This window comes from Paroedura picta, chromosome 4 (genome assembly GCF_049243985.1).
Source record: "Paroedura picta isolate Pp20150507F chromosome 4, Ppicta_v3.0, whole genome shotgun sequence".
Taxonomy (NCBI): Eukaryota; Metazoa; Chordata; class Lepidosauria; order Squamata; family Gekkonidae; genus Paroedura; species Paroedura picta.
Window position 1 is genome coordinate 56,736,976 of NC_135372.1, and position 13,742 is coordinate 56,750,717.

The 13,742-nt window shown below is 43.9% G+C and overlaps 1 long non-coding RNA gene across 1 annotated transcript; it reads right to left on the bottom strand.

Annotated features, from left to right (window-relative positions):
- Positions 1-3,455: 3,455 nt before the first annotated feature.
- LOC143836792 (uncharacterized) lies at positions 3,456-5,731 on the bottom strand. The gene is made up of 3 exons (XR_013230738.1): positions 5,454-5,731; positions 4,332-4,392; positions 3,456-3,660 (listed from the first exon to the last, which is right to left on the bottom strand). It is a non-coding gene; the product is annotated as an uncharacterized LOC143836792 (long non-coding RNA).
- Positions 5,732-13,742: the final 8,011 nt, after the last annotated feature.

Consider the following 13,742-nt stretch of genomic DNA (forward strand, 5'->3'; position numbering starts at 1 on the left):
TTGGGCATGGGCCAAACAATGGTGATTGTGTAATAATGTTCTCCAGATGTTAGGCTCTTAAACCAGGACTAGATTGCATTGCATTTGCTAACGTAGCGGCCATTCACCACATTCCGTATTGAAAAGAGAATTGTTACATTTAATCTCACTTTTTCAATGGGTTATGATTACTATTGTAATAGGACCAATTCATCAGAACTTTTTAGCTCAGACTTTTGGGAAGGGGAGAAGGGAAGTGTGTTTCCTAAGAAAAAGTGGTAATGATTTACTCTGCAAGCTGCATCTGGTACAGAACAGAGCTGTAGCCAAAAATAGTTGCAGAGCTTAGCTTTGCTACCTGAACCACTGTATAGTTAAAGCAATTCATGGGAAAACAAGTCTGAAATATTCTTCCCAGGTTTCCATTTTTCTAACAAGAATTTTTAATTCTTACAGGAAAACGTATAGCATTCTTCTCTGGATGTCACATTGACCGCTTATGCACTGGGAACTTCATTGCCCCAGCTCCCGTGCAGGAGCACAAATAGGAGGTGGATGAGGTACACCAGGCCAAATGCTCCCCCATGTGGGTGCAGGAAGAAGTGGGGCAACCTGCCACAACTAAAACTCCAGCCTGCAGCACAGCGTGAAACCTCCAGTGCATAAATGGTCATTGACATGCATGTGTGTGAAGGTATGTAAAATACTTTGGCTGACTCATTCACTCATTCAATAGAATACTGAAGTTGTTCATGTGAGCTTACATATAAACAGAGCTTGCTGGATCAGACCACTGGCCCATATCATCCAACATGCTGTTTCACACAGCAACCAACCAGTTGTCCTAGAGGACCAAATAAATAGTGTATAGAGTCTGAAATATCCCCAGCACTGGTATTCAGAAGTTTGCTGCCCTTGTATATGAAGGTTCCCTCCAATCACCTTGGCTAGTAGCCACTGATGGGCCTATCCTTCATGAATCTATTTATCCCCCCTTTACAACTACATATGCTTGTGTCCATTACTACCTTCCCTTGTGGTGAATTCCAAAAATTAATGAATAACTGGATAAATGAGTACTTTTTTGTCTGTCCTGAACCAAGAGAAGACAAGACAAGACATTTATCTGTGGTCATTTAGACCAGTGGTCCCCAACCTTCATCTGGTTGGGGACCGCCTCCGGGGGTGGGGGAGAGCCAGCGGCCCGGCTGCCGCAGTTCCTCATAAACGCGCATGTGCGTTTTGGCCACCAGGTGGCACTAACACGCACGTGCAGAGTTGCCACGCATGCACGTTTTGGCCACCAGGGGGCGCAAACGCGCATGCACGGCAGTTCCGCGCGTGCGCATTAGCGCCGCTGCCGCGCCGGGTGCCGCGCCGGGTGCCGCGCCGGCTGCCGCGCCAGCTGCTGCGCCGGCCTCTTTCCCCCCTCTCGCTGCAGGGGGGGGAGGCAGGCGCGGCTGCTGGCGGCCCGGTATGATGGCCTTTACGGCCCGATACCGGGCCGCAGACCGGGGGTTGGGGACCCCTAATTTAGACCAGTATAACCACAAGTAAAATGATACAAAACATTTCAATTCAAAATGTATAACATATAGCATAAATGTACAGTTGAAAATTATCTGAAAAGTGTGCCAATAAAATAATAATCTGTCATGAACCTATTCCAGAATAATTTAATTGCTTCAACACTGTCTTTTGTTGCCGTCCTTTGTACTTTATCCAGTTCCGCAATATCATTTTTGAGTTAATGTTACCAGAACTGTACTTGATATGTATTTGATATCAAACCACATTGTAGCTTTAAACAAGGGGATCACAATATTGGTGGTTTTATTTTCAGCTTGATTTCCATCGCAACTATTTTAACTGTCTTCATAGGCATCCCAACCTATGATGAAGCAACATCTGGCTTCAAACTCTAGCTTATATTGTGGTATTTAGCTAGTTTGCTGTATGGTTGTATGGTCAAGAAGAGAATTAGCAAACCCCCTGGAAATGTTTTTGTGTAGAGATATACTTGATCATGTTCAGGTGACTTCCAGAAAGCTACTTAGTGCACCCTTCACTCTAGAAAGAAATATTTGTTAGGGGGTCTCGGTCTCAACAACTCCTTCTCAGGTCAGTCTCTGGTTACTCAGCATGGAATCACATTCAACCTGTTTGATATATACCACAGAAGAAGGTATGAAAAATGGGGGGCTTGGGGGATTCAGGACACAGTCTTAAAATGGCTGCAGTCTTTCTTCCAAGGCTGGGGACAGAATTTGGCTCTCGGGAAAAGAACCTCACGGTGGCAGGCCCTGGTATGTGGGATCCTTCAGGGAGCTGTTATTTCCCCAAGATATTATTCAGCATCTGAAGGCAAGATTACTCCCCAGCTATTTCTGTTGATGGATAGCCATCCATCTATACCTCCAGGTTCTTTGGTCAAATGTCTGGAGGCTTAAGCAGAGTCATCTGAAATTACATCCAGCTAAGACAGAGTCCTCTGGCTGGGTTGGCATGCTGAAGATGATGTCATGCAATTCCAGGCTCCTGACAGCTCTTGATGGTGTCCAGCACCAACCACTGTCAAAAGCTTGGGTGTGATTCTAGACGCCTCCCTTTCTATGGAGGCTCAGGACACAAATATTGTTCACCAGGTGTTTTACCACCTTTGTCAGGTTTGTCAACTTGCACACCTGACCACTGTGATTCATGCAACAATGACCTCCAGGCTAGACTTCTGTAACTTGCTCTATGCAGGGCTCCCCTTAGACCTGCTCTGGAACTTTTAACTGCCCCAAAATGCTGCAGCCCAGATCTTTACTGGGACCCAGTAGAGAACACATATTACATCTGTACATCCATACTCTCCTAGCTGAACTGGTTCCAGATTAGAGACTGGATCAGATTCAGGGTTATGATTCTTGCTTTTCAAAATCTTTAATAATCTGGGATCCTATATTTACTGCCTCCTCCACTATGCCCCCAAAGAGCATTAAGATAGAGCAATCAATAGAGCCAATCACCTTCTGTCCACTAAGCACCCCTCCTCCTTCCACTTCCTTCTGAGGCTTGGGAGCTGCAGATCCCTGCCATGTGAGAGCTGCTGGGGAGTTCCATAAGAGCTGCCTGCAGCTTTTCCAGGTTCTGGGGGGAGGGGGAGGCCGTCCACAGAGTTCTTCCACCCCACCCCCCTACCTAACCTAGCACCTGTTGTATTCCTGAATGCAACGGGCTTGGCTAGTTATTATTATATTACTATTAAAAAAGCAGGCTTTACCACTTTATGCTGCCGTATTGCTGCACATTAAAAATTGAAAGTTTTTAAAAAGTGCATGAAGTAGAAAGGTGCTATTTTTGTAGTTGCTGGAAGGTTGTTCTTTACATGGGAAAGCATTCAAAAATGAAAAGCTCCATCTGCCAGCCAAATTAATGCCATACAAACAACCTCAGAACTCCACCATTGATTCCCTGTTTATTCAGCAACATGTCTGTGCGGCAGGTCAGGAAAACGAATGAACTGAGGCTTTCCTTTCTGGGGAGGTGATAGTCCTATCTGTGGTGTTAGATATGAATCATTCACACAAGCAAATTCACCACCCATTTCTGATGTTTTCTTTTCTCCTCCAACTGGTTCAGAATTCAGCATGGAAAACAGGTACTATATTCCCATGGAAATTGTCTTTTCTCATCCTGAGTATAGTAAAAAAAAAAAAAAGTACAGAAAGTATTCCTGAAGTCCTTTCAAATAACTATACTGCCCAAACCAATGTAGTCCACAAGAAGCCCATTATTTTTTTTAATTATTTCCTATGGTATCTCGTGCTGTTTTAAATTTCTCTGTGAATGTCAGGAAGTATTAGGCTACCAATGATCCATGCTCAAAAGCTGTGTACCAGTGAATTAATATATATGAGTTTACTTCAGATCTTGCATCACAGTCACATGCTTTGATATATTTTTGGACTGCTCCCCTTTTTTATTTCAAAGATTAGCAATACAAAACTACCAGCAGTTTTCCTTCCCTTTATAAACTGGCTTGGAATGTAAAATGTCAGATTGAATGCCCCTTTGCTCATACACTGCAGGTTTAAATTGTGAACAAGACAGATAGTTCAAACTCACCCTGAGCACAGTGAGAAAGTAATTACTCAGTCATTGAAAAAGGTCCTATTATCATTACCAGATAACCTGAATATCCACTGAATATCTGGCTATTATTTTAAACGGTTTAAAAACAGCATTTTCAGAATCTCAAATTTAAATCACATGGAAATAGTTCAATTTGTCATTTCCCTCCATTTTTTTTAAAAGGTGGTTCTGAGATTATTCTAAATGTCAATTTAGCATATAGTTTAGCCTACCGGATATGGAAAAGCATTGAATCACACCTCCCTTTCATGGAGCAAATGCCTTTTTGGTAAACTAAAAGGGACAGTAATATGTAAAAGGTCAGTTAACATGGTGAGTGGAGTTTTGTTTTTAATATATTCAAGTACATTACCTTTACACAACATTACCCCACCAATTCTTATTAAAAATCAGGAAGAGCAAAATGTGTATCTGCCACTTCTCTCTCACTTGCCCTCCCCTCCCTAATTCTATAGTCTCTCATTCTTTTGTTGCTTTCCGCCCCTTTATGTAACAATTTCTCTGGTGAATAACAGAAGACAATCTTCACTCTGCTTCTGCCTTGGTGCATCCAAAAGAGTCATACATTACAGCTGCTGTCAATGCTGTGAACTAGAAACTACCTCTCATTTCCACATTACATTTTACCTCCCACGTTTTGCACACAAGGCGCCTTGCAAGCGATTGTTTAACAGCTTTGAATTGCTAGGAAATGACAGTTGATTTCATTGCAGAGGTGGGGTGGAGGGACTCAAGCAATGACCAGAAAGGGGGGGGGGAGCCTTTGCAAGGCAGAAAGTGCATTATATAACATAGCATTTAACTACAAAACAAGACAGACTGATGTTAATCCATCCACATAGTGTGTATAGGGTTAGATTTAGAAGTAACAGAAACCATGATCTCAGGTGAGCATTAGGACCACATAGTTGTTGATACTTAAAATATTTATAGTGAATTTTTATCATAAGAGCTTTACTCTTCACCGCCACCAACCGGCTACTGGTCCCTGGCCCAAAATAAGTTCGCCTGGCCTCGACCAGGGCGGAATGAGCTCCCAGAGGAGATCAGAGCCCTGACGGGACTAAAACAGTTCCGCAGGGCCTGCAAAAGGGAGCTCTTCCGCCAGGCATTTGGCTGAGACCAGGCCAACCAACCAACATCTGCAGGGCCCCTGCCCCTCCCCCCCCAGAAACCCACTAAGACTCCTGGACCTGTTCAAGTTACCACTGTTATGTTAATAATATGAATGTTATTATATGTATGGTTTCATGTATAGTTTCAGTTATATTTAAACCGCTCTGAGCCTTCGGGGAGGGCGGTATAAAAATATGAATAAATAAATAAATAAATACATGCAGAGCTCAGTCCTGTTTGGTCCTCAGATGGGCTTCTCATTTTGCCTCACCACATAGATGTCTACTAGTTTCTAACAGGAAGGAACAGTGGCATAACTGATGCTCTGGCTTGCATCTAATTGTCGTGTGCTGCCTCTTTAAGAAGCTATCTAAGTAGGCCTCAGAGCAAGCAGGAGAGTAGGAGGGACTCAATGCTTTTCTCTTCAGTCTCCCTGCTAGCAGCCTGCAGGGCCTACTTAGAACATGGAGAACCAGGCCAGGCCAACCGTGGCCTAGCACCCTAGAAACAGCTTATTCTTTATCACTGTTAATAAAGAGGCTTTCAGCCAGCCAGGCTGGGTGTTTGTTGTTTGCTTCAATACACAAAACTAATTATGCTTAGGAGCCAGAGACTGTTCTTGTGCCCCTGGTCTGTGTCTCACGTACGTGGTTGTTAACCATTATGTAGCACCAGCCCACACAGACTTTAGACATCTTTGACCAGCTGTGGTCAGCGCCAGCCTTACAGGAAACAATGTTTTTTTGAGCCATTTGACCTGAGATTTCACTAGAGAGGGGGAAAGACATGCTGGCATCTGTCACCAGCCAGAGGAGAAAGCGCTGGATAATCCCACCATTGTCAATTTTTCGATTCTGCGCTCCCCCACATGCAACCAACTGGGTGACCTTGGGCTCACCACAACACTGATAAAACTGTTCTGACCGAGCAGTGATATGAGGGCTCTCTCAGCCTCACCCACCTCACAGCGTGCCTGTTGTAGGGAGAGGAATGACAAGGCGACTGTAAGCCGCTTTGAGCCTCCTTCGGGTAGAGAAAAGCAGCATATAAGAACTAACTCTTCTTCTCCTTTTTCTTCTTCTCCTTCTCATATATCCATCTCATAGGAATCTCACATCTTCCTTTAGCCAGCCTAACAAGTCTAATATAACTTTCCACCTTTAGGCAGGTTCACAGAGTCAAAAAGTGCCTCAATCCTATGTATATGATTGCATGAAACAACTATTGTAATGTGATAGTGATGACATTTTGCTCTACAGAGTTTACCACAACCAAACTGGAAGGCAGGGAAATACCAAGGGGCTTTCCGCACTCCTTCAAAATCGCACAATGGTTGCCAATTGAAAACGCTACAGTTTTTCCATTATGCACAACGTCGTTGACAATCTGCCACACACCTGAAACCGATCCGCAAAAAGCGCTTTCAGGGAAATCCCCAAAAGTGGATTCACCCTCCGGAAAGCGCTACACTCCTGCAACCAATTTGCAACACTAGCGGGAAAGTTCTGTGCATTACCATTGTTGTGGTTTCTACAAAGTCCCTCCCCCTGGCTCTCTCCTCTGATCTTCCGGCAAAGTGATCGCCATTTTTTTTTCTCCGAGCGAGCAGAGATCAACGCACCGGCGAGCCTCCGTTTAGAGGCTTCCCCGGCTTCAGTCCCTCCCCAGAGCTGGTTAGTCACTAAGCACAAACAACAGAGAAGCCCGTTTGCTGATGTATTTTCCCTTTATTTTTCACACTGTTTTCGGCCGAAAATCGCGCCCGTGAGGGGGGGGGGTTTCACTCGGGGGGAGCGTGGCAACGATGAAACGGCAGCTCAAACACACCTGCCAGCTGGATGGGTCTCTCCGTTGCAACGAATCAACGCATATTCGTTGCAACGGGTGTTTTTTTTTTTTTAAACCTTTCTTAAAGGGAAAGGGGCTGTTTGGGAGCATGCTAACGGCCGCCCATTGGCTGCTTGACGGCCAGGGGCGGGACGAGCTTGGCAATAGCGCTTCCTTTCTAGCAATTTTTGCCAAGACCAGAAGCCTGTGGGAAACGATAGAAACGCAACTGGATTCCACTACAAAGGCAGGTATGCATAACGACGAATTCCACTGTTTAAAATGGCGATTTTTCGTTCAGCAAACAATTTGCTACAAGGATCCCGGTGCGGAAAGCCCCCAAAGATTGAATTTGTGTTTCATTTCTCCACCAGATTGAATTATTATATGGATAAACAATCTGCTTTTTGATTGTGTGAATCAACTCTTTGTGGTACTCCTCTTTCCCCCTGATCTTCATGATATGTTTTAGGAAAGTGACACTGCAATCCTATGAGGAGTTATTTCGGTATAAGGTCTTTAATTTCAATCAATTTATACTCAAGTAACTCTGTATAGGATTGCAATGTAAGGTTCCTTGCTGTCTGGCATGGAAGAAAATTCTGCCTTCATCACTTGGTACCGAACAATCCAGTATCTGAGCTGTGAATTCCACCTAGATATTACTAAACCACCTAGATATCCCTAAACTACTTGAACACTCCCCCCACCCATCTGCTAACAAATATTTGATTGGGAGAAAATGGCAAACTAAAAGCAGCTATTAAGGATTTATTTAGAAAGCTTGTCTGAAACTTCTAAAGGCAAGACAAGGTGTAATTCAGAAGATTTGTGCCTTTTGTTGCTGCTTTTCTTTTGAATATTTTTAATCCCCTATACTTGCAACCCATTGAATAAACGCTTCCCGTCCCTTTTAACCCAGTTTTGAGATGAACTTTATTGCCGGTAGAACCAATGAAACATAATCAACTTAGAATAAACAAAAAAGGATTTAAAAAAGAAATGCCTGTCCTTATAAGTCCTGTGGCTAGAATTTGCAGGCTTCTTTCATTTCATGTGCATGGGGGAGAATATTTTTACACTGATTGCAACCTTTGTTGGATGAAAAACCATAAAACTCTCTAGCTTTTCATTAACACTGCAGGATGAACCATGAAAAAGAGACATCATATGGCGTTAGTAGTCAAATGAACCTGGTAATGTGGTGACCATCTGTGCATGCCCAACATTTTTCCAGATGCCTTGATAACATGCTATGCAGGATGCTGGTCAAGCCATTGAAAGGCATACTCCTACACTTGGCAGGTGTTTGCAAATCCCACAACTGTGCAATGGACTGCTGCAGCCATATGACTATGCAAGTGCAAAACCACTTCCTTTATTTTCACAAATATTTCTGCCTTTTCACATACTGGCATCAGATGTCTGGGAAAATTATTCCCCAAAGGAGTGCCATTTCAAATCCATCTAGTGCATCACATGCATATTATTATCCACAGTTGTGCATCATGTTATCTCTTGGAAAACGCATATGTCTCTTGAAGCAGAACGTAACAGGTTTGAATTGTTGCACGTTGCATGGGTGGCTGTTTTAAGTATCTGCCAATTGCACATCCAGTTATAGGTCTTCCTCCACCTAATCTGACATGTTCTCAAAACTGCTGCTTGGTATTCACATTTATCTGCAACAAGTCAGATTTTTACACTGGGTCAAAAATATTTGTGACAACATTCCATAACTGCTGTGACAGAGACTTTGATTACTGATGGCAATTATGAAGGAAGGATGTAAATGGTGGTGTTTTACTCTGAGTTGAATTTATTGTGTATAGCCATAGGCTGTAACAATATAAAAAACTATCACTATAAAATAAACACAAAATAATCATGATCATACACCCTGACAAAATGCTGAAGGTTCCTAAGCCTCCTATTGGTAGAATATCCCCACTCAGGCTCAGTTGCTGCTCTTGCTCAGGATTCTGCACCCTTCCCTCCCTTCAGGGCTTCTGTGAAGAGAGCCAAAACAGCCCCTGACTAAGGCAAGCGACACATTTCCGAGACCAATGCAGGGGAGTCTGTGGGCATGGGCGTGCATCCCCTTTGAAGCTTTCCCCTTGTGCTTAAGGGCACTTCCACATATTGAAAAAAATAGCGTTATGCCAGTGAACTGGCGTAGTGCTAAAAATTATCGTGCCTCCAGCCATTCCTCATATTCTGGCTCTCTTGATTTTGTCTGCCACCTTCTCATGCTGCTTCTCAGGTTGCACGCCTGCTTAAAATGGTGGAAGAGAGCAACGCACTTTACATGCAACTCTCTTCTGCCTGTCAATCAAAACAGGCAGCCAATCCCCTTTCACAATGATTTAAAGGGCCCATGATGCCCGCTAATTTTTGTTAAAGTAAAACTTCTCAATTGGAACACCTATGCATCTAATCATAGATGCATAGTGCTTTTTATAATGCCACCCCTTATGGAATCACAAGTCTGGAATCTTAAAAATATATATATTGTCTTTGATTTGGGGGGGGACTTAAGAGGCATGCTTTGAGTGATAGCTTTGAAGAAAAATTATTTTTGGATTTGTCTGCACGATTGAATGCCTATTCGTTGCTCCAAGCAGTTTGTTCTAAAAAAACAAAACAAAAACCCTGTCCCCAAGAAAAGGGAGAGGGAGGTGGGTGCAAGGGCTTCTTCACCTCCATACATTTCCTTAGAGTGTGGCCTAATAGTTGCTCTCCTGTAGCTTGTGCTTTTTAGGCTGGGGAATCCACTTTATGTGATTCCCCAACTACCGCTATAAAATGGTGGATGTTGCTTGAGGTTTGCTGGATGGACACTGGAGGTTGGCAACGTTGTAAAAAACGCCAAAAATATGGCAACTTCATATGGTAACCATTTCACTATGTCTATCAGGTACGGAATGGCCCTAACAGTTGGCTTACAGGGAGGCCACAGAAAAGCCCCTTCTCACTTAAAATACTGTTGTAGCTGATGTCGCTGCTGGAGGGAAGACACAGCCAAGCCATGTGTGGCTCCCGCACTCTCTGAACATTTGAGATCCACTGCACAAGGTTGTTGTGCAGATGAAACTGTATCCTGTTGCAGATGTTTTTCCCTCCTGTTTCATCTGCACAACAACCCTGTGCAATAGGTCTCAAGTGGTTCATCTCTACAACAACCTGTGTAAAGTAAAGGTAAAGGTATCCCCTGTGCAAGCACCGAGTCATGTCTGACCCTTGGGGTGACGCCCTCTAGCGTTTTCATGGCAGACTCAATACGGGGTGGTTTGCCAGTGCCTTCCCCAGTCATGACCGTTTACCCCCCAGCAAGCTGGGTACTCATTTTACCGACCTCGGAAGGATGGAAGGCTGAGTCAACCTTGAGCCGGCTGCTGGGATTGAACTCCCAGCCTTATGGGCAAAGCTTTCAGATGGCTGCCTTACCACTCTGCGCCACAAGAGGCTCACAACCTGTGTGGGAGGCCTCAAATGTTTCTTTTGCACAACTGCTCTATCCAACCTCCAAAGCAGCTATTTCTGCCTGGGGAGCTGATCTTTATAGTCTGGAGATATAAACCCAGGAGCTCTCCAGGCCCCACCTGCAGGTTGGCTACCCTGTGTTGGAAATATTCCTTGAGGTTTGGAGGTCGGGCTTCCAAATTTTACAATGCCTCAGTCCATCCTCCAAAGCAGCAATTTTTCTTCCTGAAGAGATTATCTTTATTGTCTAGAGATGAGCAGTGATAGTAGGATGATGGTAGAGGCTTGCAGGCTGAGGTTAGAGTGGATTGGCATGGGTGTTACCCACTTGGGCTGTGGTCTCTGGCCAGCCCTTACCAGCAACAGTTTTGGTCTTTATGCTAGCTAAGACCAATGAAAGCAAGGTTTGGAAGTGGGGCTTTAAAAGGGTACAATGCCTCAGAGTCCACCCTCCAAAGCAGTCATTTCTGCTTGGGGAGCTGATCTTTATAGTCTTGAGGAAATTAACATTAATTCCAGGAGATCTCCATGCTCGATCAGGAGGTTGGCTACCCCATGGTTGAAAATATTCCTTGAGATTTGAAAGTGGGGCCTCAAAGGGTATAATGCCTTCAAAGCCACCCAACCAGCCACATAGCACCCCCCAGCCTATTTGAGGTCAAGAAAACATTGCAGAGAGGAGGTAAGGTTGGCAGATAGATGTATGTTCATGTTCTGGAATTCCACACTTCCCTGGTGTGCTTGAACCTGACTTGGGTCAGTACTGTTATGCACAGAAAGACCTCCGCTTAGGGTTGACAGCTTCTAAGTGAGGCACAAAACTCACACCAAAGCATGAGCTAGCGCCTGTTGCATTACAGAACACAATGGGCTTTACTATACAATATAAAATACAACATTCAGATTTTTAAAAGATACCAGAGAAATAAGTTACTGTATTAAAACAGCATAAGTGAGACCAATAAGAAACCTGTGGTTTAATTAAGCAGGTATAACGATGTATTTGCCAGGCTGAATCTGCACGGAGCTTTTATTCCAATCCCAGGTCGATTCAAACCCTGCTGTCTACACTGAATGCGATTTCCATTTTGTTTTTGGGTGATTTACATTTTTCATCTGCAACAAGCATTATTGATCCAGATTGACCCTACCTTTCCCCTGCAATTTCATGGAGTGGATATAACCCTTGATATTTAAAAAATCAGCATGAATAAGCATGCAGCTGTCTACTTTCTCCTAACTAACTTGCTGCCTCGAGCCTCCAACACTGTAGAAAAGCACTGATTGGCCAGAGCACCAGTTCAAAGGCTTCCTCGTTCCCAGGTTGCAAGTCTTCCGTTAAAGGGGAAGCCCTAACTTCTCTCAGCAGAAGCTCCAGAAGCCCTATCTTCTCTCGGCAGAGATTTGCCTCTTGGATTTATTTCCCCTCCTCTGCTGTCCTCAATCCTCCCCCCCCCTTCAAAAAAAGAAAGAAAGAGGCTCCTGCTGTGCTTGGCTCCCCTCTCCGCTTCTGAGCTTCCCTAATCACGTGCAGAACACTTTCTGCTTCAAGGGGGAGGGGCGGGGATAGAGGTAGACCCGAATTCAAATTGATCTGAATTCAGCAGGATCCACAATGGAATAAACAATGTAATTGCAGAATCAGCCATAGTCTATGGAGGTATCATCACCAAATAACAAATATGAAAGTTTTTCAAGATCTGAAGAAAAGGGTTAAGTTGCTAGGATCTTGTCTAGAAATTTGAGTTCTTCGAAAAGAGGGTAGAATAATATGCTGAATGTCCTCTGGAACTGGGACACTGCATAACAGATGTGTAATTCTTTTTGAAGTAATCTAGAAGTAGTCTCTAATGTCTTTAGGGCCAATTCCGTACAGGCAGAAAAGGTTGAAAGGGCAGCCATATGGAGGTGGGGCAAATCCCTGGATTCATATGGTGTTGCTGCCAGGCTGCCGCTCTCCCAGGCTTGGTGTAGATTGGGCTCTAGAAGCCCTGTGCTTAGGGAACATGGGTTCTTCCATGATTTCTTTCAGCACTGTGGGGGTCAACAGGGACTGTCCTGTAGCAGGCATATTAGGAACTTTCATTGTTTGTTTTGTTTGCAGGAAGGTAAGATTGCATATAGTGCAATTTCTGTGCTGGAAATGATCTGGTTCTGAAATGTGTCCCCCATGGGGACCTGGTATGCTGCGGAGCATGCAGCTCTGCAGCATTCTACCAGCAGCAGCTTGAAATGGCGCCACTAGTGCAGAATCGTGCTAGAAGTAATCAATTCTGGGCTTTCTCCAGTACATGGATGTGAGAGAATTGCTTGGCTTCTATTGACTTGTGTGCTGCACAGTTTCTTCATCATTGCTGCTGTATTTCTAAATTTTGCAAAAGTCATCTTGTCTGTGAATATGAATTACAATATGCTTACGGAAACCAGGTGCTGCTAGAACATCTGCTTTGCATACAGAAGATTCCAGGTTCAATTCCTGTCATCTCTGGTTAAAAGGATTGATGTGAAAGTAGACAGTTTTGACCTTGATAGATTAATGGGCTGATTCAAGTGTTCATGTGATCAGATTCTAGCAGTAGACTGTACTTTCTGGAAGCATTAGACTGGCCACTATTAAAACAAAGGATGCTGGACAGAATGGACTCTTGGTCTGATTTTGAAGGGCTCTTCCTATGCCAATGTTTTCATTTATCCCAGGAGTCTCCCAAGACTGTCTAGGCCCTTATGTTCTTAGTATTAGGAAGGAAATAGGCCTAGTTCATGTCAGATGACAAGTCAAGCACAGCAAAGACAATGCTCTGGAGTTTTTGCCAAAATTCAGCCTTGAAGCGGTTAATAACAGCACTTGTGTTGTTGTGCATTCTCTCCGTTCAACCAGATTCCTGAGTGTGTACTAAACATTACAGTAGTAAATCCTGCTGGCCGAAACATCTGCTCCTGGTACCCACAGCAGTGCTAATAACAGACTGTTTGACGGCAGCTGACAGTCAGGTGCTGTAGGTAGAGCTGAGAGGCATGGATGAGCGGCTAAGCTGTAAAAGAAGATGCTGCCCTTGTTGCTGCTTCTTCTCTTCTCTTTTCTGTTTTTTTTAAATACTGCAGGCATGCAGTGTCCAAGATTAATACTAGCAGGGCACAGATGAAACCTACCTGTTCATGGAAAACAAATGCTGTAGACTGGAAAAAGTGAATTTGCT